Source organism: Tamandua tetradactyla, chromosome 5 (assembly GCF_023851605.1).
Source record: "Tamandua tetradactyla isolate mTamTet1 chromosome 5, mTamTet1.pri, whole genome shotgun sequence".
Lineage (NCBI taxonomy): Eukaryota > Metazoa > Chordata > Mammalia > Pilosa > Myrmecophagidae > Tamandua > Tamandua tetradactyla.
Window position 1 is genome coordinate 109254240 of NC_135331.1, and position 21860 is coordinate 109276099.

A 21860-nucleotide genomic window follows, 5' to 3' on the forward strand; every position below is an offset into this window, starting at 1 on the left:
AACCTGAAGTCCAAATTGATGTTTTCTCCTAATATGAACAAATTTTCACTAGGATATTTTAAACTCCCTTTGCCTACCTAACTCCCCTTGCTCACTTGAGGGCCTTGGGAAGACTGTCTCTGATACTGACTTATTTTTATCTCACCCTGAGTTTCAAAGAACCAGGAATACTGGGATTGAATTGGAACTATTTCTGAAGGTGAGTCAGATAAATACAGTGGTTGGCTGGTTTTCCCTCCTTGTTGCAGGCACCCTGGAGATGGGAGCAATGGCTGTTCAATGTGCCTTGGGCAACACTGGATACAGAACCATTTCTTGACTGTCTAGGGTCATAGGATCTTTTTAAACTTAAGTTTGGGTGCCTACTGCATTAACTTGACTGCCAGTCCTTTCTTATCTTTTTGCAAAGGCTTTCAATGGTAGTTGAAAAACAGGGTAGCTTGTCTTAACTAGTAGTTTTCCCCTTATTTAGCTATCTTTGTTTTGATTTTGTTCCTGTCTTGTCTTAAATAACCTCTCTAAATTTGGCTGCTCTGAAACTTGACATAGGGAGGAGCTGATGAGCTCAAGGGCTACTCAAAAGACTTTCATAGTCCTATATTAGCCCTTTCCTATCTAAATTCACTGCTGGTTGTATTTTTTTGGAACATTCAAACATTCTTGAAATGTATAGTTTCATTTTTAAATTTTTTTGGTCCACCACTGAAGGCTTATAAAAGAATTCAATTTATTTCAATAAAGAAAAGAGTTCCTGTTACAGGTCCAGGACTATACATAAAAGTGAGGACCAAATAAAAGCAAGGGGGAGCATTCTGCATCCATGAGATAACCAAAGAATAACATGAAACGATAAAAACAAGATACAGTTATGGCCCAACATTTAATTTCCTTAATGTGAGATTTTTTTTTTGAGTCTACAGACTAAGCCTTGTGATTATGATGTTAATATTTCCTCATCATTAAAAAAAGCAACCTTGCAATATTACAGTTGTTTCAGTCAGTATCTGGAAGAACAATGATATGTGATTACTAGGTGTGCTGGTTTGAAAGGATTCATGTACCCTAGAAAAGCCATGTTTTAACTCTAATCAATCTTGTGGGAGCAACGGTTTCTTCTAATCCCTATTCAGCACTACAGATTGGAAACTTGACTAGGTTATCTCCATATGGACATGACTCAATCAATTGTGGGTATTAAATTTGATTAGATAGAGACATGTCCCCACCCATTCTGTGTGGGTCTTGATTAGTTTACTGAAATCCTTTAAAAGAGGAAGCATTTTTGAAAAACCTTCAGAACAACATAGCCACAAGAAGCAGAGACCTTTGGAGTTGAAGAAGGAAAATGCCTCCCACGCAGCTTCATGAAGCAAGAAACCGGGAGAGAAAGCTAGCAGACTGTCATCAGGTTCACCACGTGCCTTCCCACTTGAAAGAGAAACACTGAACTCATTGGCCTTTCTTGAGTGAAGGTAACCTCTTGATGGTGCCTAGGCTTGGACATTTTTATAGACCTGCTTTAATTTGGAGATTTTCATGGCCTTAGGACTGTAAACTTGTAACATTAAATTCCCCCTTTAAAAAGCCATTCCATTTCCAGTGTAATGCATTCCAGCAGCTAGCAAACTAGAACACTAGGTATATTTAAATCCTTGATAAAAACACATCAAATCACTATTTTAAGTTTCTAAGCCATGAAGATAATAGAATACTAGAAATGATTTTTATTAATGTGAGAAAAGCACAAGACTAGGTGTGCTAGGGGTCAAGATACTTGGGTTCCTGTGCTGGCTCTGCCACTAAGTAGCCACGTGACCTTGTATAGCTTTCCTAACCTCCTTAAGCTCCAGTTTCTTCATCCTAAAATGAGGGAACTGAGGTAGACCAGTTAGGCATTTGGACCCTTTCATCTCTGAGACTGTCTGTGTTAGGAACACATTCTAAGCAGTAATAATCATCTGGCCCCTTTCTTAAAAAAAAATTCTCCTGTTGGGGTATATATTCAGGTGGCAGCTGGGGGCTCTGTTCTGTCAACTTATTAATGAAAATATTACTGAGTTTGTTCAGAAGATCTACAGATATGCTAATTGGCAGCTGCTCCATTCTTCTCAGGGAGCAATTCCAAGTGAAATATTTAGTATTGAGTTTGAAATATTTCTTCCTTATTCCTGCCTGAGGGATTTATGTAAAAGAATAAAAAATTTACCCTAAGTCAGAAGATTCTGTGGTCTGATCCACCTCTTTTAGGACTTGATGAGCAGGAGGGAAGGTTGTGGCAGTTTTTCATTTTCTATGAGAATGTCACTGCTTGGAACAATAATGGAGTCTGGAATTGCTCTTCATAAAAGTGTATGAAATTATCAGCAGAATGGAAGGGAAATGCAGCAGGTGAGATCAGAGATATAAAAATAATTTTCCTATTACAAAGTAGTTTTCTTTCTTTAAATGGCATGCAGGGCTAATCCACCCTGATATCCACACTGAGTATTTATCTGGTAATATATTTCTTTGCACATAACTTCATATTATATTACTATTGTGATAAATTCTCCTCTATCTGGAGCTTTCCCAATTGGTGTAACATCATAGGCAAAGCTATTTCTGTCAATGATTCAGGTGACTGTGCACACTCTTTAGATAGAACTCCAGACCATAGATGGGACACTCTGTTCAACATGACATGTGAAAGACTAATAGGAATTATGAACTTTAAAAATCTTTACTAAGTTTGCAAGAGAAATAGGGAAAAGACAACTCAAGTATCCCAGGACAAGCCAACCACAATGCCTTGGAGGAACTGGCATTCATGTAACCCTTAGAATGTAAATTGAATAATAATTTTGTAGACTTTAAAGCCACAGCAGATGCCTGGGGTCAATATTCAATGCAGAAAAAAAGATACTCTACTTAAAATTCTGTTATAGAAACTTGAAGACTTTTTCAGATTTCCAAGGCTTTCTACATGCAGAAAAAAATTTTCTGTTGCGCACATGCATGATACATTATACATGCAGAAATTCTAGGGGCTTATGGGTGGGGGTAGAGGGAGTAATTATGGACTGCTATTCAGAGAAAAGGCAAGGGAGGAGACAAAATTGTATTTTAATGTCAAAAATATTTCAAAGACGTTTTTAGAAAGGGAAGAAGCTGAGCAGGAAGGAAGACGTAGAGCTGTCCCCAAAGAGATTTGCTTAGAGCTGAGAGCCCTCCAGATCATTCTCTGGAGAATGGTCTTAGAGTTAGAAAGAATCATTGAATACCTGAAGCTTGAACTTTATTCCCTGCTCTGTCTCTGTCTGGAAATGGCACTTCTCTTTTCTGTGTTTGCTTTCTCACTTTAAAAAAATTCTATCAGCCCTGGCTATTTATTCCAATTCAGAGAATTTCTTTAATTTATAATGTTCACCAACATTCTTTGCATTCAATAGTCATTAAATCAGTTTTATTTCAGTCGGTTTCTATGTCATTTAACTCAAATCAGAACTGAGGACTACATTTCTAAATGCAGGTGCCAATATTGGAGCACATAAGAATCGCTCTTCTTGCTACTAAGCGGGTTAGGTGCCACATATAGCACCGTCTGTCCTTGTAGAGAAAGGGCTCACTTCTCCATGTACGAAGCAGAGATAGAAATCCAAAGTTTGGCTATAATTCACCATGACTCATGCAAAGAAAGATGAGCAGACTGGTGTAGTGGGAAAAAATAGGAACTCTGAAGTCAGACAGGCCTGCCTGGCTCATCCATTTACTGGTTTCTTGGTCCTGGCAAAGTTGCTTAAACTCTAAACTTCGTCTTCTCTCAACTGCAAAATGGATTTATAATATTTATATTATAGGAATGTTCTAAAGGGTTAATGAGTAGGGAGTGCAAATCACTCAGCACAATATCTGGCAAATCACAGATATTTAAATCGACATTAATTGAGCAAATCCCTTCCTGCTCTAATCCATTCCTCTCACCCCAAATAAAAACACTTACTTTAAAGGCAATGTGTTCTATGAATTGTATACCACAGCAATTGTTCAATGAGGTGGACTCTTCGTGATGTAGCTGTATTGGGTGATGAATGGTGGTGCTCCTACCTTGGTGGACAGAGCTACTGCCGACTCTCACCTTTTTCTTTCTTATCAGCACCCAGTCCTCTAGTTCTCTGTCCTCAGGGACACATATCTCTGTCCTAAACAGTGGTAAACTAATTCAACTCCCTGTTCTTAGTGGCTGGGATAAATTGGATTATGTATCCCAATGTAGGCATGTTTTTAATCTTAATTTGCATTCCTGTGGATGTGAACCTATTGAAAATAGGAGCTCTTAAAGATGCTATTTTAGTTAAAGTGTGGTCCAACTGAGTGCAGGAGGGGCTTAATCCGGATGCTGGAGACTTCATACAGAGAAAGAAACCAGAAGTGAGAGTGAGAGAAAGGGAGGGTCTGGAAGATGGAAGTCATTGGAACTAGGGAAGAAAAGGAGACACCATCATTATGTGATGCAAGACAAGAATATAAGCCAAGGAACCCCAGGGATGGTTGACAGTCAACACCTGAATAGTACAGACTCTGGAGAGGCAGTATAGCCTTGCTGATGCCTTGATTTTGGACTTCTCTAGCCCCTAAACAGTGAGTCAATAAACTCCAACTGTTAAGGCCTATCCATTGCATGGTATTTGTCATAGCAGCTTTGCAAACTAAGGCAGTGGCTTATAAGTAAACCATCTGCCTGCACCTCAGTTAGTGATTCAGAGGGGTTAATAAGCAATTGCCACCTGCTGAGCTATATCCTTTCTCTTTTATATTTTTCTGTATTTAAACTTCAATTTTACCATATTATTCACTATTGTCTAAATCATTTAATACTTTATTAGTCTTGTATATATTTTTATATTAATAACTACAAATACATAAAACTATATATAAACCATAATATATGTAGGATTATAGTGACACCAATATTTTTCAGAGTAACATATCTTGTTTCTTCCTTTTTATTTAAAGGCCCCTGGTAAGGAATTTGATTTGGCAATGAACCCCAGGGATAATACCTTGCTGAGGCTGGGGGTCCTGCAAACTAATGTTAATTAGGATGAGACTCTTTTACTTTGGTCATCAGTTTGCACCTAAGTAGCTGAAGACAGCTGGGCTTTCAATATAAATCTGGCTGTTGTACCTTGACTATAATACAATAGCTTGAGTTTGGTGCCAATGTCATGTTTCAAATACAACTATGATGGCTTTTAGTTATATATTTTAAAGGGATAGTGACTTTTCCTGAGCCTGGCCTGAGCCAGGCAGGACTCCAACCAACTCACTCACTGGGCCAATTCTTTGGGACAGCCTGAGGCTACAACTAGCTCCCATGCTCGCTATAACCAGCTGACAGACATTTTTTTAGCCTAGGAACCCCCAAAAGGAAAGTTCAAGATAAGGGCTAGTATTCAGGTTGCTCATTATGGGAAGTGAGCCCAAGAAACAGGACTAAGAGTAAAGCAGAACAACAAAACCAGAAGAGGGGAAAAACCAATCAAATGGCATGCTATGGAACTGACAATCGCTGCATGACAGTGGTTTGCTCATGCTGGAGACCATTCAGAAGAGGCTGGTAGAACTCACACTAGACATAAGAGAGGCACCCTATCTTCTAGCGGCTAGTCCTTTGGGTCCAGAATTGTCCATCCCCTCACCCTACCCCACCCCACCCCTCCCCGGAGCGCTCGACTTGTACTTTCAGGTGTGCGCATGCGTTAGACTTGCTGTGCGTTCCCACTACGCAGAAAGCAAAATGTAAGCGGTCCCTCTGAGAGGGCTTTTCCTGGCGTCCTTGGGAATATCCCGAGGTAACAGAATGTTGCAAGAGTCATAAGAAGTATCTAGTACAGAAGTGCTTGTTAGGTTCCAACCAGTTGAAGAGGGACGTAGTTCCCCTGGGGACCTGACTGGTGTGGTGTGAAACACAACTTTTGATATCTAAGGTCCACGGGCTTCAAATACTTTAGGGGGAGGTCTTAGCTGGATTCCCCTGACAGCAAAACCTGTGACAAAAGTTTGAATGGGGGTAGTTTATTTATGTGTTTGGTTCTAAGGAGCCAAAGGGGTCCAATATTGGGAAGCAGGGAAAGTGAATGCAAGGATACATCAGGATGGATTTTTTATTTGGCCACCCCCCAGGGGCGACTGGGACTTGATTCTACCTGGACTTGTGAGGAACCTTATGACATGTGACTTTCATTGACCCCAAAACTTAAGGAAGGTAAGTATATCTCCTGAGGTTACAGGGTGTGGTAGTTGTGGATTCAGTTGTCAACTTGGCCAGGTGAAGGTACCTAGTTCTGTTGCTGTAGACATGAGCCAATGGTACGGTGAACCTCATCTGTTGCTCATTACATCTGCAGTCGGCTAAGAGGCATCCTTGCTGTAATGAATGGCTTTTGATTTAATTGTCTGGTGCTTAAATGAGTGAGCTCAACATAGCACAGCCCAAGCAGCTCAGCAGACCTCATCTCAGCACTTGCAGCTCAGCCCAAGCCTTTGGAGATGCAGAAAGAAATTACCCTGGGGAGGGTTGTTGGAACCCAGAGGCCTAGAGAGAAGGCCAGCAGAGATCGCCTTGTGCCTTCCTTCCCACATAAGAAAGAACCTCAGTTGAAAGTTAGCTGCCTTTTCTCTGAAGAACTAACTAAATAAATCCCCTTTTATTAAAAGCCAATCCATCTCTGGTGTGTTGCATTCTGGCAGCCAGCAAACTAGAACACAGGGTTAATATGCGGAAGAGGATGGAATTTTAAATTTTATTTTATATTTTTTATTAAGAAATCTTCACATATATTCCATACATGGTGTACAATCAGTGGCTCACAATATCATCACATAGTTGTGTATTCATCACTAGGATAATTTTTTAGAACATTTGCATCACTCCAGAAAAAGAAATAAAAAGAGAAAAGAAAAACTCATACATACCATACCCTTTCAGAGGATGAATTTGAATCCTGGTCTGTATGACTCCAAGGCCTTTCTCATAACTAGTAGGCTGTAATGATGCTTGTGTTCATAATTCATGCCTGTTCAAAACCTGAAAGCATGAGCAATAAAAGAAAAAATAGATAAAATGAACTTCATCAAAATTAAAAACTTTTCTTATGTTGCTTTAGCGTCTTAGCTGCTTTGACAAATACCATAGGAATTTTTTAAATCTTTTTTTTTTTAGCTTTAATAGTATAGGAATTTACTGGATTAAGAAATCCAAAGAAAGATTTAACAAATGAGACATGGGTCAGCCAGGGATGAAGTTAGGCCTCAAGATTGATTCAAAGAAAGGACACTAGTAAAAAGCTTTCTCCTGACTCTTGAATCTGTTCTTCACATTTGTCAATTATTTTTTATTACTGAAGTTGTGGGTTTTTAGAAAAATCATGCATAAAATACAGAGTTTTCATGTACCACTCCATTATTAATACTTTGCAATAGTGTAGTGCATTTGTTATAATTCATGAAAGACCATTTTTATAATTGTACTTAAACTATGCAGTCCATTGTTACAATGGACTATACAATGAGGTTCACTGTGTGTTGTAGAGTCCTGTTTTTTTTTTTTAATTTTTATTCTAGTAACATCTACACAACCCAATAATTTCCCCTTTTAGCCACATTCAAATATATACTTCAGTGTTGTTAATTTGTGTTCAGTGTTGTGCTACGATCACCACCACCCATTACCAAAACTTCACATTCAGCCCAAATGGAAACTCTGTACAATTTAAGCATTATTGGCTCCTGGTTTCAGAGACTGCAAGGCTTGCTTCCTCTGAGGCTTGATATCTTCTGGCTGGCCAGCAATCTTTGGGGTTCCTTGGCTTTTCCATCATATGGCAGTGTACACAGCAGCATCTTCTTTCTCTTCCAGGTTCCATTGACTTCCAGTGTAGTTGCTTCTCTCTGTAAGGCCTCCAGCTGTAGGATTAAGCCCCATTCTGATTCAGTTGGGCACACCTTAAGTAATATCATCTTCAAAGTCCTATTTACAATTGGTTCACACCCATGGGAATGGATCAAGACCAAGAACATGTTCTTCTGAGGTAGATGACTCAAAGCCACCACAACGTTGAAGGGCATTATCCAGAAAATGAAAAAACAACCTACAGAGTGTATAGAATGGGAGAAAATGGTTGCGAACCGTATGTCTGATAAGGTTTTAATGTGTAGAATATATAAAGAACTGTTATAAACTCAGCAACAAAGTGACAGACAACTCAAAAAATGGGCAAAGGATGTGAATAGATATTTCTCTAAAGAAAGATATATAGATGGCCAATAAGCACATGAAAAGATAGATACTCAATATCATTGGTCATCAGGGAAATGCAACTCAAAACTACAACACAAAACTTCATATCCCGTAGAATGGCTGTTATGGGGAAAAAAAAAAACAGAACATAACAAGCATTGGCAAGGATGCAGAGAAATAGGAATGCTTGTACATTGTTGGTAAGAATGTAAAATGGTGCAGCTGCTGTGGAAAACAGTTTGGAAATTCGTCAGAAAGTTAACTTAGAAATGCCAAATGACCTGGCAATTCTACTTCTATACTTCTGTGTATATACCCCAGAGAATTGAAAGCAGAGACTCAAACAGATATTTGTACACCATTGTTCATTGCAGCATTACTCACAACAGCCAAAAGGTGTAAGCAACCCTGAATAGATGACAAAAAAAATGTGGTATGTAAATGCAATGGAATGTTACTAAGCTATAAAAAGGAATGAGTTTCTGATATATGCTTCAATGTGGATGGACCTTGAAAAAATCATGTTCAGTGAAATAAGCCAAACATAACTGGACAAATATTGTGCGATTTCACTTAATAGGAGTTATCTAGAATAAGCAAATTCTTAGAGATAGGAAGTAGTTTTCAGTTTACCAGGCGCCAGGAGTGCACGTGTGGAAGAATACGAAGTTATTGCTTAATGGGTGAAGAGTTTCTCTTGGTTATGATGAAAAAGTTTTGATAGTGGTTGGTGGTGATGGAAGCATAACGTTCTGAATGTAATTAATACACTGAATTGTACATGTGAAATTGACTAAAATGAGAAAATTTGAGTTGTATATATGTTATCCTAATAAAAAGTTAAAACAGAACTCCAGCAATCTAGAAAAAATTAGATTCCAAGTAAGAGCAAAATTATCACACATCCTTATCATCAGTCATAGATTGGCTCTCCAATGGAATCTTTTGTAAACGTTGTCATGTCATTATGGCTTTTCAATTCTGTGTCTATCATTAGACTGCCACCAGAATTTAAGATAATAAATAGATTTGCCTGCCACTGGTGACTTCATGTACTATTGTTGTTTTGTTTGTTTATTTATTTTTTAACTTAGGAAAGAATTAGGGAATCATTTAAGTAAATATGTGCCACCATAATGATTAAGAGATATGAAATTATGTATCTTGGGCAATTTTTCTATGATGAGAATAAGTAGAACCATCAAAAGAATATTTTGTATTATAGCACAGCTGGTATTTTTCGATCGAGAGTTGTTTGTGTCTTCACTGTTTATGTTACAGGCAAGCTAAAGCATCTGCGGATGCTGATTTTTGATGTTAATGGAGAGATGGTTTATCTGTTTCTACAACTGCTTAGGACTTGCTTAACCAAAATGAAAACGGAGCAGAGTTTGTCTTTGATATCTTAAGGCTCTTTTTTGCTACCTGTTCCATTTCTCTGCATTCTCAGATGTCAGGTACCTCTATTCTCTCAAGACAGTCTTTGTCATCCATCATATTTATAGTTTAGTGGGGACTTAAATCAGTGGGTAGCCTGTACCAGAGATACTGGCATTTACTATCCCTTGCTTCTCCTTGTCTTTCTCTTTATGTTCCAACAACTCTGAATTATCTATGGTAGCCTAAACCCAACATGCTGGTTCTAACCTTTGCTCTACTCATATATCATTATCTCTAAGACCTTTTCTCCCTCCTTTTTCTTGGCTGGTTTCTGCTCATCTTTTAAGACTCAGTCCAGGGATGCGTATTTCCAGGAAGTGAACCCTGATTCGCCCATCCCTTCCAGAAGGTTTAGAAGACCCTCTTTGCTGGTCCTATAATGTTCTTTGTCTGTATCTATTCTTATACTCACCACATTATTTTGTAGCTGTTGCTTTCATTACACAGTGATCATATTAAAAATAACTGTTGTGCTTTATTCACATTTATTGGCTCAGCAACTACTAAGTAGGAGGCACTTAATAAATGTTGCTAAATTGATTTTGAATTAACTTGAATATTTTTTGGTTCAGGAGATCTTTCTGGAGCTCCTAAAATAACATGATAAAACTGCTACTTCCATTTCCCCTGGTGGAATATCAATGTTTCCATTCTATAACATCTTGCTTTCAGGGTTTATAACTTGGTGAAAAGTTAAGCTTGATCTACATAGTTTCATTTGATTAAAATAATTTTGCATAATAGTGGTGAGGGGGAGAATGAGATTGGCATGGAAGAGAAAATGTGTTTCTGAATTTTAAATGACACCAGAAACCATTTTCAAACCAAAAGCGTATCCTTTGGGTTTACTGATATTGTGTGCCAATTCTGAGTATTGCATAGCTTACTAGAAGCTTCAGAATAATTAAAAAATATGCATGCTTTGTAGATAGTGGAATGTCCAGAAAGTTGCAGCCTTGAACTTCTATACTCATTGTTCCTTTTCCTTCTTATAATTCCTTCATGTATGGGAATATTACCATATATATGTAGTCATTTATATTTAAGTGTTTGAATTCAGTGCTTAGGCAACCTATATAATTCTGAGTTTTAAAGACTGTATAAATACATGCTCATGGATATTAAGGGAATTTTCAATTCCCATTTCATACATAATCATGTCATGCATTCTAGAAACACAGTGTTGGGGGAAAATTGCAAATAAAAGTCATTCATATCTAATGCCATTAGTGAGAAAACTTTAATATTAAAATGGTAAACATCAATTATTGCTATCAATATGACCGCTTGGTAGAATGAACTAAAAAACTTGAAACATAGGCAGTTAGAATACATATTCTGTGACGTTTTAAATATTTGGAACTCTGTTGAATGAACGGTCAATTATGTGCATATATATGTGATTTACTGTTTACTTGTACTGTCAGTGTTTCTGAAGTTATTTTTCTCCACTATTATCTCTACCAGTCTTCTTTCAATGCTTTCTAATGACTGTTTTCAAAAACTTCTTTCCAGAGTATTCCTTAAATTGTACTAGCTTACCGAAATGATTTTTTCTGTATTTATCATAATTTGTTTATACAATTTATTGCACATACTTTTACATGCATACAGTACTCTGTGACCATTTTAGTGTCTTAGGTTTATTCAGTGGAATTAACTGTCTACTCCAATGTACGTGTGTGTTCGTATTTTGTTACACATGGTGCAAATTTCATAAAGAAGAAAAGGTTCTATCTAGTTCACTATGTGTATCTGTCAGGGTTGAACAGAGCTGCAGACCAGGAAGATGCATATATGCATATAAGTATGTGTGTGTGTATAACTTTGTATATAACTAAGAATTGACATTCAATTGTGAGGGCTGGCTAAGCAATTTCAAAATCTGTAGATTGGTCAGGAAGGGAAGATCATTGAGAAGATAGAATTTCATGGACATTCATGAGGAACAAATGTAGCTGTTGTGTACAGGGGGAGTTTCTTTTCTCTCTCTCTCAGAGTTCTCAACCTTGCTTTTAAAGCTCAGTGAAATAAGTCAGGACTACTGAAATTATCCAGGATGCTCCCATTTGCTTAAAGTCAGCTGATTGAGGATTCCAAGTACATTTGCAAAATCCCCTTAGAGCACACCTAGATTAGTGTTTGATTGAATGACTGGTGCCTGTAGCCTAGTGAAGTTGACACATCAAAAAAGCCATCACACTACATTTATACTATGAATAGGGGGATATGGTGCTTATTTGTGAAGTAACTAAAGAATAATTTAAGGCAGAGCAAGTATTTTTGAAATTCAGGGGATTTGAAATGTTGTTAAGTGAAGTAGATTTGAAGTATGGGAGTTGACTCTGCAGGGAGGCCATGGAGAATATTCCAGATTAAGAAAGAAGGTTAAGTAAGGGGCAGGAACACTGCTGGTTGGCAGTGGTTGCAAACTCAAATACCTCTGTGGGTCACACAGGTAATGCAAATAAATGAAGTGGGCAGGCATGTAAAATAGTCAATGGTGGGAATTGTGCTTACCTGAAGAGCTTATACTCATCTTGAAGTAATTTAAATTAAAGCAAGTGCAAAAACATACAGAAAGCACTGTTTCAGCCAAAGAAAAAACAAATACAAATAAACATACAAACAAAATACACTGGGTCATCTATCAAAGGATCTACATAGAGAATGCTGGTTGCTAGCTGAGTGATGTTGGGCAAATTACTTAATTTCTCATCTGTTAATGTACATTGTGATTTCCTATTTATTATGCTTATTTTTTTTTTTTTTTTTTTTTTTAAAGGAAAGACAGAGAGAAGGAAGGAAGGAAGGAAGGAAGAAAGGGAAACATTTTTAAACATTTTCTTGTTTTATTGTATTCTGTTTCTCCGTTTTTGTTACATGGGCTGGGGCCGGGAATCGAACCGAGGTCCTCCGGCATAGCAGGCAAGCACTTTGCCCGCTGAGCCACCGCGGCCCGCCCTATGCTTATTTTTGTTGCCTGTTTTCTTCCTATGAATGTAAGTTCTACATTACATGTCCACTGAAGTCCCCCAAGTGCCTGGAATAATACTTCACGCATAAGAGACTATATTTAGATGTGAATACAGATATAGTACAGATATTAATATGTATTTGAATGAATGATTTAATTCACAGTCACTTAGGTCACCCATGTCTTCAGCTCAAAGCCTGAGCAGAAATCCCCAGATTCCCAGAGAATAGGGAATATCCCATTTAATATCCTGATACGTACAGATTTTTTAAAAAACAACTTTTTATTTTGAAATACTTTCAAACTTATAGGACAATTACAAAAAGAATGCAAATCCCATACAGAGAATTCCAACATCTCTCCAGATACCCAGATCAACCGATTTTAATACTTTGCCAACTTTGCCGTGTCATTCTGTTTGTCCATCCATCAATCAATTTATCTAACTATCTGTTAATTAGTCCATGAAGTGTAGGGAGTATACATTATTTTCCATGAACACTTAATACTGCCAAGTACATTTCCTAAGAAAAAGACATTTACTTATGTAGCCACCTTAAGTGTAGTTATCAAGTTCAGGAAATTTAAAATTTATATAAAGCTTAGAGTCTATATTCCAGTTTTCTCTTGGATCCTGATAATGTCTTTTTTGAGCCTTTTCTCCTCCTTTGTTAGATCCTGTCCTGGATCATGAATTGCATTTAATTGTCACTGTCTCTTTGGTTGCCTTTTCTTTTCTTCTTTTCTTTAAAAAATGTTGGGTACGTGTCACAACATGAACTTTTCCATCTCAGTCAGCCCCAAGCATACATTCAGTGAGATTAATCATATTCACAATGTTGTAGTACCCTCACCACTTTCCACTGTGAAAATGTTTCTATTTCTCCAAATAGAAACCCTATACCAATTATGCATTAATACCCCATTACCCCAATCCCCTGTGCCTGGCACCTTTACTCTACTTTCTGTCTCTATGAACTTGTATATTCTCTGATATTGTTTTGTAGTTACCATGTGGCCTATATTTAACATACTACAGCAGTCTAATTTGTCATGATACCAACTTAACTTTAGTAATATACACAAACTGTGTCGCTATACTCCTTTATCCTCCCATCCTTTATGTAGTTCTTGTCACAGATTACATGTTTATACATTATAAGTTCAAACTGATTGATATACTACTTTTTTTTTGCATTTGCCTTTTAGGTAAAAAGTGGAGTTACAAACAAAAATACATTAGTACCGGCATTTATATTTACCCATGTCATTACCCTCATCAGGATCTTTATTTCTTCATGCAGTTCTAATCTATTGACTATCGATCTTTCCTTTGAATCTGCAAAACTCTCTTTAGCATCTCTTATAAAACTGGTCTAGTGGTGACGAACTCCCTCAGCTTTTGTTTATCTGGAAATGTCATAATCTCTCCCTCATTTTTGAAAGACAGTTTTTCCAGATATAGAATTCTTGGTTGGTAATTTTTTTGCTTTCAACACTTTAAATGTACCATCCTACTGCCTTCTTAACACTGTGGTTTCCAATGAGAAGTTGGCTCTTAATATTATTGAGGCTTCCTTGTATGAGATACAGATCTCTTGCAGTTCTCAAAATTCTCTCTTTACTTTTGGCATTTGACAGAGTAGAATATGCTGCAGCATGGGTCTATATGGGGTTATCCTATTTGAAGTTCATTGGGCATTTTGCATGTGTATATTCATGTCTTTTATTAAATTTGGAAATTTTTTGAGCCATTATTTCTTTGAATATTCTCTCTTTCCCCATCTCCCTTTCTTCTCATTCTGGGACTCCCATTACCTGTATTGGTAGTGTACCATAGTTCCTTAAACTTTGTTCACTTTTCTTCATTCTCTATTTTTTCTGTTCCTCATACTGGATTATTTCATTTGTCTTATCTTTGGAGTTTACTGATTTTTTCCATCGGCTCCAATCTGCTGTTGAGTTTCTCTAGAGAATTTAAATTTCTGTTACTGTGGTCTTCACCTCTGTTTCATTTTCATAATTTCCATCTCTTTATTGATATTCTCTTTGTGTTCATCTGTCATTTTCCTGATTTTCTTTTGTTTTTTTTGTTCAGATTTTCCTTTACTTCTCTGAGCACTTTTATGACTATTTTAAAAATGTCTTTTTTTGAGTGCTTACTCCGTACCATACTTTGCCAGTTTGAATCTGTTGTATACCCCAGAAAAGCCATGTTCTTTGATCCTCATTCAATATTGCTGTGTGGTATCTTTTTTATTGTTTCTGTGGAGATGTGACCCACCCAGTTGTGGGTGGTAACTTTTGATGAGATGGTTTCCATGGAGATGCATCTCCACCCATTCAAGGTGGGGCTGCTTACTGGAGCCCTTTTTGGAAAGAACCATGAGAGCCACCAGAACCAACAAAGCCAACAGAGCAGACAGAGCCCCAGGGAAGCTGTTGAAGAGAAAGCGATCAGGTCTCATCATGTGCCTTTCCACCTCAGAGAGAACCCTGAACATCATCAGCCTTCTTGGACTAGGGTATCTTTTCCTGGATGTCTTAGATTAGACATTTTTATAGCCTTGCCTTAATTTGGACATTTTCACAGCCTTAAAACTGGAAGCTTGCAATTTAATAAATCCCCCCTTCTAAAAAGCTGTTCTGTTTCTGGTATATCACATTCTGGCAGTTTACAAACTAGAACACAAGCTCAGAATGGTTTCTAGATGAGGATAAGATGGGGTTTCATTTTTATTTTCCTACAGGAAATACTGAGATGGGGATAAGTACTTGCTATAGGGTTTCGTTGGGGATGCACAAAAGCCATTAGTGGAGCATCAGTGACCCCTTCTTGGATAAAGTGATGTCTAATCTTAAACCTGAATCATAAACAAGCATTAGCTAAGTGAATGATGAAGAGTAGTAGAGGTATTTAGAGCATTTCTGGCAAAGGAGATAGTAGATACAAAACAAGCAGTGCATGGTGCTCTCTGGGAACCACAAGTAGTTCACCTTGTATACAAAAGAAAGTGTAGGCATTAGTAAGAGAGAGGAGCCAAGAAAAATATTTTGAAGGCAAAGAAATGTAGACTCAAAGTTTTATATCACCTTCTTATGGTCACATGGATAATATAGTTGGAACCAGATTATTCTAAGACTCTTTCCTGCTTCATTGGACTCGCCACCATGCCATACCTCAGGGACATCTTGCCTCTTCTTTATTACCAATATTGGAGAGAGGCAAATGAAGAATATCACTCCATTCATCTTGTCTCCTAGAGAATTCATGGGAAAAGAGTATTTTTCTGCAATTTCCTAATCAATATCCTTCTGAGGGAATGTTCTGCAGATAAAAGCTATTCAGAGGGAAGTTTTTTGACCATATGGACACATTCCTTTTTTTTTTTTTTTTAAATCTCTTATGGCTTTTGGCATTATTTAATATTTTTACCTTTTGGAATTTCTTGCTTCCTTACAGATTTATGAGTTTTGCTTTTTTAGTTCTACACCATAGTGAAAACTGGCCTATTTATGGGGAGAGTTCTTGTTCCTGTGTGGAACCTCACTGTTGGCCTTGGGTGCAGGCATCTTCCGGAGCTTGAATTGAACTGTGGCACATGGTGATATTGCTGTATTTCTGTTTCAACATGACACCATTGGTTTATTCAATACCTTGTTCTCTGTATACTATTTATATGCTGATTATATACTTTTTAACAGGTTTGAGAATATATGGTAAACAACCTAATAATGAAATAATGATATGCTCCAAATTTTACTCTGGCCCAAGCTGCTTTTATGTATTAAAGATAGAAATGTTCTAATCCTAAAATGATATTTTTAAACTGATCCAAGTAGCCAGTTTCTTGCAATATGGCTTGAAAACTTCACAGTGTGCATGTGGTTTCAAGTCTCTATTTTGCACAGTGCTGAAAAGTTGATTTTATCAGTTCTGGTGATCTGTTATATTTGCAAACAATTTTTAAATCATAGAATATACTATGATGTGCCTTGTGCTTTCTGTTTTACTTATAGATAAAATTTGGTGGCAGAACCAGGCTAACTGGAGACAAGGTTAGGAAAAATGGAGTTTTAAGCAATTTACTTAGAATATTGTGATTTTAAAAATCACCAGAAAATTCTGCAATTCATGATCACAAATATATTGAAGTGCATAGAAAGAAATTCTAGAATGAGATCTATCAAAACATTTATTTGTACATGATTTGGAATTGTGGAATAATGGTCAATTAAAAAGGCTTTTCTGATTTTTCCAGCTTTTCTACAATAACATGAATTAATTTTACAACATAGCAAAACAAAATAAGTGTCCATTTAGGCTGTGCATATTGATAAGATTTATGGACCCGTTGCTCCATTAACAGTATCACTTGCTAGTAAGTTGGATAAGTTGACGATCATTTACTTTTTTTTTTTTTTTTTTTTTTTTTTTTTTTTTTTTTATGGAAAGACAGAGAGAAGGAAGGAAGGATAGAAGGAAGGAAGGAAGGAAGAAAGGGAAACATTTTTAAACATTTTCTTGTTTTATTGTATTCTGTTTCTCCGTTTTTGTTACATGGGCTGGGGCCGGGAACCGAACCGAGGTCCTCCGGCATAGCAGGCAAGCACTTTGCCCGCTGAGCCACCGCGGCCCGCCAGATCATTTACTTCTTGAATAAGCAAAGCATAATAATGAAAAGACATTTTAGTCCAAACTGTTCACAAGAAGGACTCCTGTGGATGTCAGGATTGCTTTAGAAAAGTTGAAGATTGATTGGGAAAATCTCTGGGGATTTCTGCTTTTGAGAAATTAGAGATAAGGCTAGAAGGAGTCCGAAGTTTTGATTAGTGAGTATTGATGGTGAAAACCTGTTTTTAAATATTTAAAACTTTTGGAGTCTGTGTTGACTTCCCATTTTGTAGCCCCACTCCTTCCTTTTCTTTTTTTAAAGACCGCACTACAATTAGATTTCAAGTCCGTGGGGAGTTTCACAGTTATTCTGGTTATATGCCCTTTTCAGAGACGTAAAGCACTGAAGTCATTATCTGACATTGAAGGGAAGTTCCAGGACTTGGACAGTAGTTGGATCCTGTACTTCTCAAAATGGGACTACTGTTGGATAAATCTCTTCCCAAACTTTCTGATTTCATCCATGTAGTTTTTCTTGCTTACAACTCTCCCCTCTACCAATCCTCATTTATTCATACTTGAGTTAAGCTCTCTCTAGTCTTCTTGCCTCTATGAAGCCTTCTCAGGAGTTTCTATTCATTTCACTCTTTCTGTACTTCTATAACACATGACAACCTGTAGCCCTCAATTTAAAATTTAAATATATGCTGTATATTAGTATTTGTTGATGTTTAAAGTAATTTGATCCTGTCTCCATAATTGGAATGTAAATTTCCAGAGGGTAGTGATCAGAGGTATAGGGGCCATGTATGTTTACATTTCTTTGGTAATTCCTACATCTAGGCGTGCGTAATACTATCTTCAAAAGCATTTTAATACATTAATCATATGGGATCCTAAACTAGATATTAATAAAGATATGGCCTGTGCCATTCAGAATGACTATTTGCATCTTCATGTTCACTCTTTCAATCACCAGAATCTTTTAGACATTGGGACTTTAAATCTATAAAATGACTATAAATCTATAGAAAGAGCATAACTATTCATTAAATATTGGCTAAACATAATTTACTTGAATTCAGAAGTTATATGAGACTCAGTAGTTTCAGTTTTTGAAAGAAACAGCAGGGACATGTTTATGATATGTAGAAGAAAAACTAGATTGTCAAAATTTATACCTAAATCATTAACTTTTACAACTCTAAGGTGAATATAGTGAACGATTATTCAATGTTTTAAATATATTGATAGTGCAAATAAAAGGAAATAAAAATATTTTCTTATAAACTTCCTAGAGATCTATAAAGTGGGACAAAATTCATTTTCCTTGAGCCTCAAAACCACATTGTAAATAAGTCAAATAATTTTGTTAAAGGTTATTCTAGATAATTTCTTGTGATCTCTCATGACTCTAAAATCAGGGATTTTCTGATATTTTTATGTTTTCTTCTGCATTGGATAGATAAAGTTTATTTATGTTGTTTGCATGCGTGTGAGTGTTGTCTTCCTGGTAAGATTTTTCCTAAAGTCAGATTGTACAGCCAAAGTGTAACTCTCCAAGGAATATGTGGAAATATCCACAGACTTAGCAGCAGGAATAAATTCTAGGGGTTCACCTTGGAGTTCAGATGAAGGCACTGGAATCACTGAGGCAACTCTGAGAGAGATTATATTATTAAAGGAATTTGGTTAGAATATAAAGTATTGCAAAACACCATCACTCTGGCAGAGGGATGAGTTGATGGCATAGCGAGCAGTGTTCAGCTGTGGGTGTGTCTCTTGGGAGTGGCTTTGTAGAGGGCCAGTGAAGAACCATCATCTTAGCAGCATGTGTGCATTGGTCCTTCAATTTATGTACCATCTCATATTTTTAGGAGAAGCTTTATCTAAGTTTTTCTCCTCCAGGTAGAATATAGCCTTTTGTTTGTGGTATTTGTGGTATTGTTGTGGTTCTCTCCACAGTACTCAAAACTCAGCACGTAGTAGGTGCCTGACAACTTGTGAAGTGATAATGTAATTGACTGCTGGGAAGCTGCCAAAGAGTGGGGGTGGGGGCGTGTCTCTTCACCTGCAGCAGCTACAAATAGGAAGAAAGTGTATAATCAGTGAAGAGAAGGGCTGAACTATTAAGACATATGTCCTGTGAACGGAAGCTATGGCTCTGAGTCAACAATGTAAAGCCAGACTGAGAAGAATCAAAGTGAGTCTCTGTCCCACACAGGTAATTGAGACAGGAAGCTGCCTCCCACCTGAGGGGCTACATCAGCGAACCAGAAGGCATAGTTCTGGGGTCATTTTCTTAACTTTTCTTTATGGAGATGAATGGTCATTAATGATTGTATCAGAAACTTAAGTTTAAATCTAGGTCATTCTTTAAAAGAAGATAAATATTCTAATCTTTATAGCGGAATAGACTCCACCTTAAAGGCACTGTCTTAATCCCAGTGATTGAATTATATGTTTTGTATTACATGTGGGTTTGGCTGTTATTGATTCCTAGGGACAACCTAAATGGAGGGACCAGGAACTGAATGGTGTTCAGTCCTCACGAGGCCTGTTGTTTCTGGGTGCTTTATAGTTGCTCTTTAGGATTATGTGTTTTTAAGACTTTAGTCATTAATGCCTTCATACTGTTTTGTGGCTGTGTTATTGTTTAGAAATTATTGTCCTACAAAGTCAAGGGCCATGCAACGTAATCACAGAATACTCTGCTCCTGTTGAACTAAATAGCTAAAGAGATAGTAATCAGAGGTGGTGGAATCACCCTTTGCATATTTGATTCTAATGGAATAGAAACATTGAGGCAGATTCCCAGGAGACTTTTAAACCCTCTGAAATTCTAGTCTATTACTTTTGAAATAATAAAAGTTTCTGGAACATTGTGGGCTCTTGAGAAATATTTACTAAATGATTGAATTAATGATTTCTCCAGCTAAATTTTAAAAATTAAAAAAAATTTAATAGTTCTCCCCTAGTTTACAAACCAGAAAGCTCTTAGCTTTGTCTGTCTATCAAGGGCTTCTTGGCACCAGAAACTTTGCTAAGTACTTTATATTATTTCATTTAATCTCTACTCTGACACTGTGAGGTAGGCATTTTAACCATATTTTCAAAGGAAAAATGGAAGCTTTCACATAATAAAATGGTTCAGAGTCCCAGGATGGTTTGTGAAGAGCTGTCTCAATTCATGTGGCTGTTGCCTGATCATTGTAACCACCCGAATTAAGATGATAAACAGTAAGAATAGCTCCTCCATTCCCTCTTCCAAGAAAATCTTCCTCCTCCATTAGTCTCCAGTCTCCAAAACATCTATCTGGAATAAGTTTTACAAGAACTTTTCATAGATTTAGAAAAAGACTATGAATTTATTTTTGAGAAACAATAGCACTTTTCTCAGAATGTTCTCTCAAATATTTGAGACAGTACTATTCCAGGGCTGATAACATCATGTTCAGTAAACTAAATAATTCTTCTAACTTTCACTAGAAATGACATGCTTCAAGTTGTCAAATTTTCTTATGGTTGTGTAAAACATCATGTCAGTAGATTAGAGTACACCCTTTAGGCAGACTGCCTAGGTTTGAATCCCATCTCTTGCACTTACTGGGTGGAGACCTTGGACAAGTTACATTACTTCCCTGCTTCTCAGTCTCCTTACCTGTAAAATGGGGATAGTAACAGAAACCTAGGAGGTTGTTATGAGGATTAAATAAGTTTAATTTATAAAACACTTAGAATAGTATCCAGCACATCTCGATACTAAATAATTAAATAAAAAATTTCTGTTCCTTAAATTGGGTCCTTGCTTAAACAAAACTCCTCCAATACAAACCAACCTCAAAATACCATGTGTTTTCTGTTCTTGGAAAGAAAATGAATGAAATCATACTTCAGTGAAGACCCCCACGTGAAAAGAATTAAAATATTTGGTTACCTACATGTCTTAATTATTTCATTTGCTTGAGAAAAAATTGGGATGGAGAGAATTTATTCTTTTGAATTTGTCTCTGTTTGACAAAAAAACACCACAGTGACCAGTATACAAGTTTTAATCTTAATAAAGTTTAAAGAGATGGGAGTTTGGGAAGATCAAAAGCACCAAGTGGCATTAGATTACGAAAGATAAAATAGTTTCTGAGGTTTTAACTAGTTAAGAAATGGTTACGTTTGACATGAGACATGATAATTTCCGCTGAAAATGTTTTCTTTTTTTTGAATTGAAGTTCTAAGTTACCAGACAAGGAAGCCTTTTCTAGATGACTGAATTCCAATCACTTTGGAGAAAAGTGATAATGAAGGGACTAAGTGGATACTTGAGCAAGATGTCCAAAGATATGTTGCTTTCAACCCTCATTTCTAGCAGATGTGGCCTCTAAACACAAGCTAATAGAGCATTTATCCAGAATCTGTTCTTCGAAGGTTTTAATTATCTGTATGCACCTCAGAAAATTTCCTTGGACGAAAAAAAGAGAGTAAGGGACATGGAAAAACTGCCTTGTACCCATAATCTCTCTTTGGAATCCTGGGTCCCAGAGTACTGGATTCTG

The 21860-nt window shown here is 36.9% G+C and overlaps 1 long non-coding RNA gene across 1 annotated transcript in view; it reads right to left on the bottom strand.

Annotated features, from left to right (window-relative positions):
- Window positions 1-3436: 3436 nt before the first annotated feature.
- Window positions 3437-21860, bottom strand: part of LOC143682683 (uncharacterized) — a 35083-nt gene continuing 16659 nt past the window's right edge. The window contains exons 4-5 of the long non-coding RNA XR_013175230.1: window positions 6955-7066; window positions 3437-3803 (exon numbers count right to left, since the gene is read on the bottom strand). This is a non-coding gene — a long non-coding RNA (uncharacterized LOC143682683). The remainder of the gene's footprint in view (window positions 3804-6954; window positions 7067-21860) is intronic.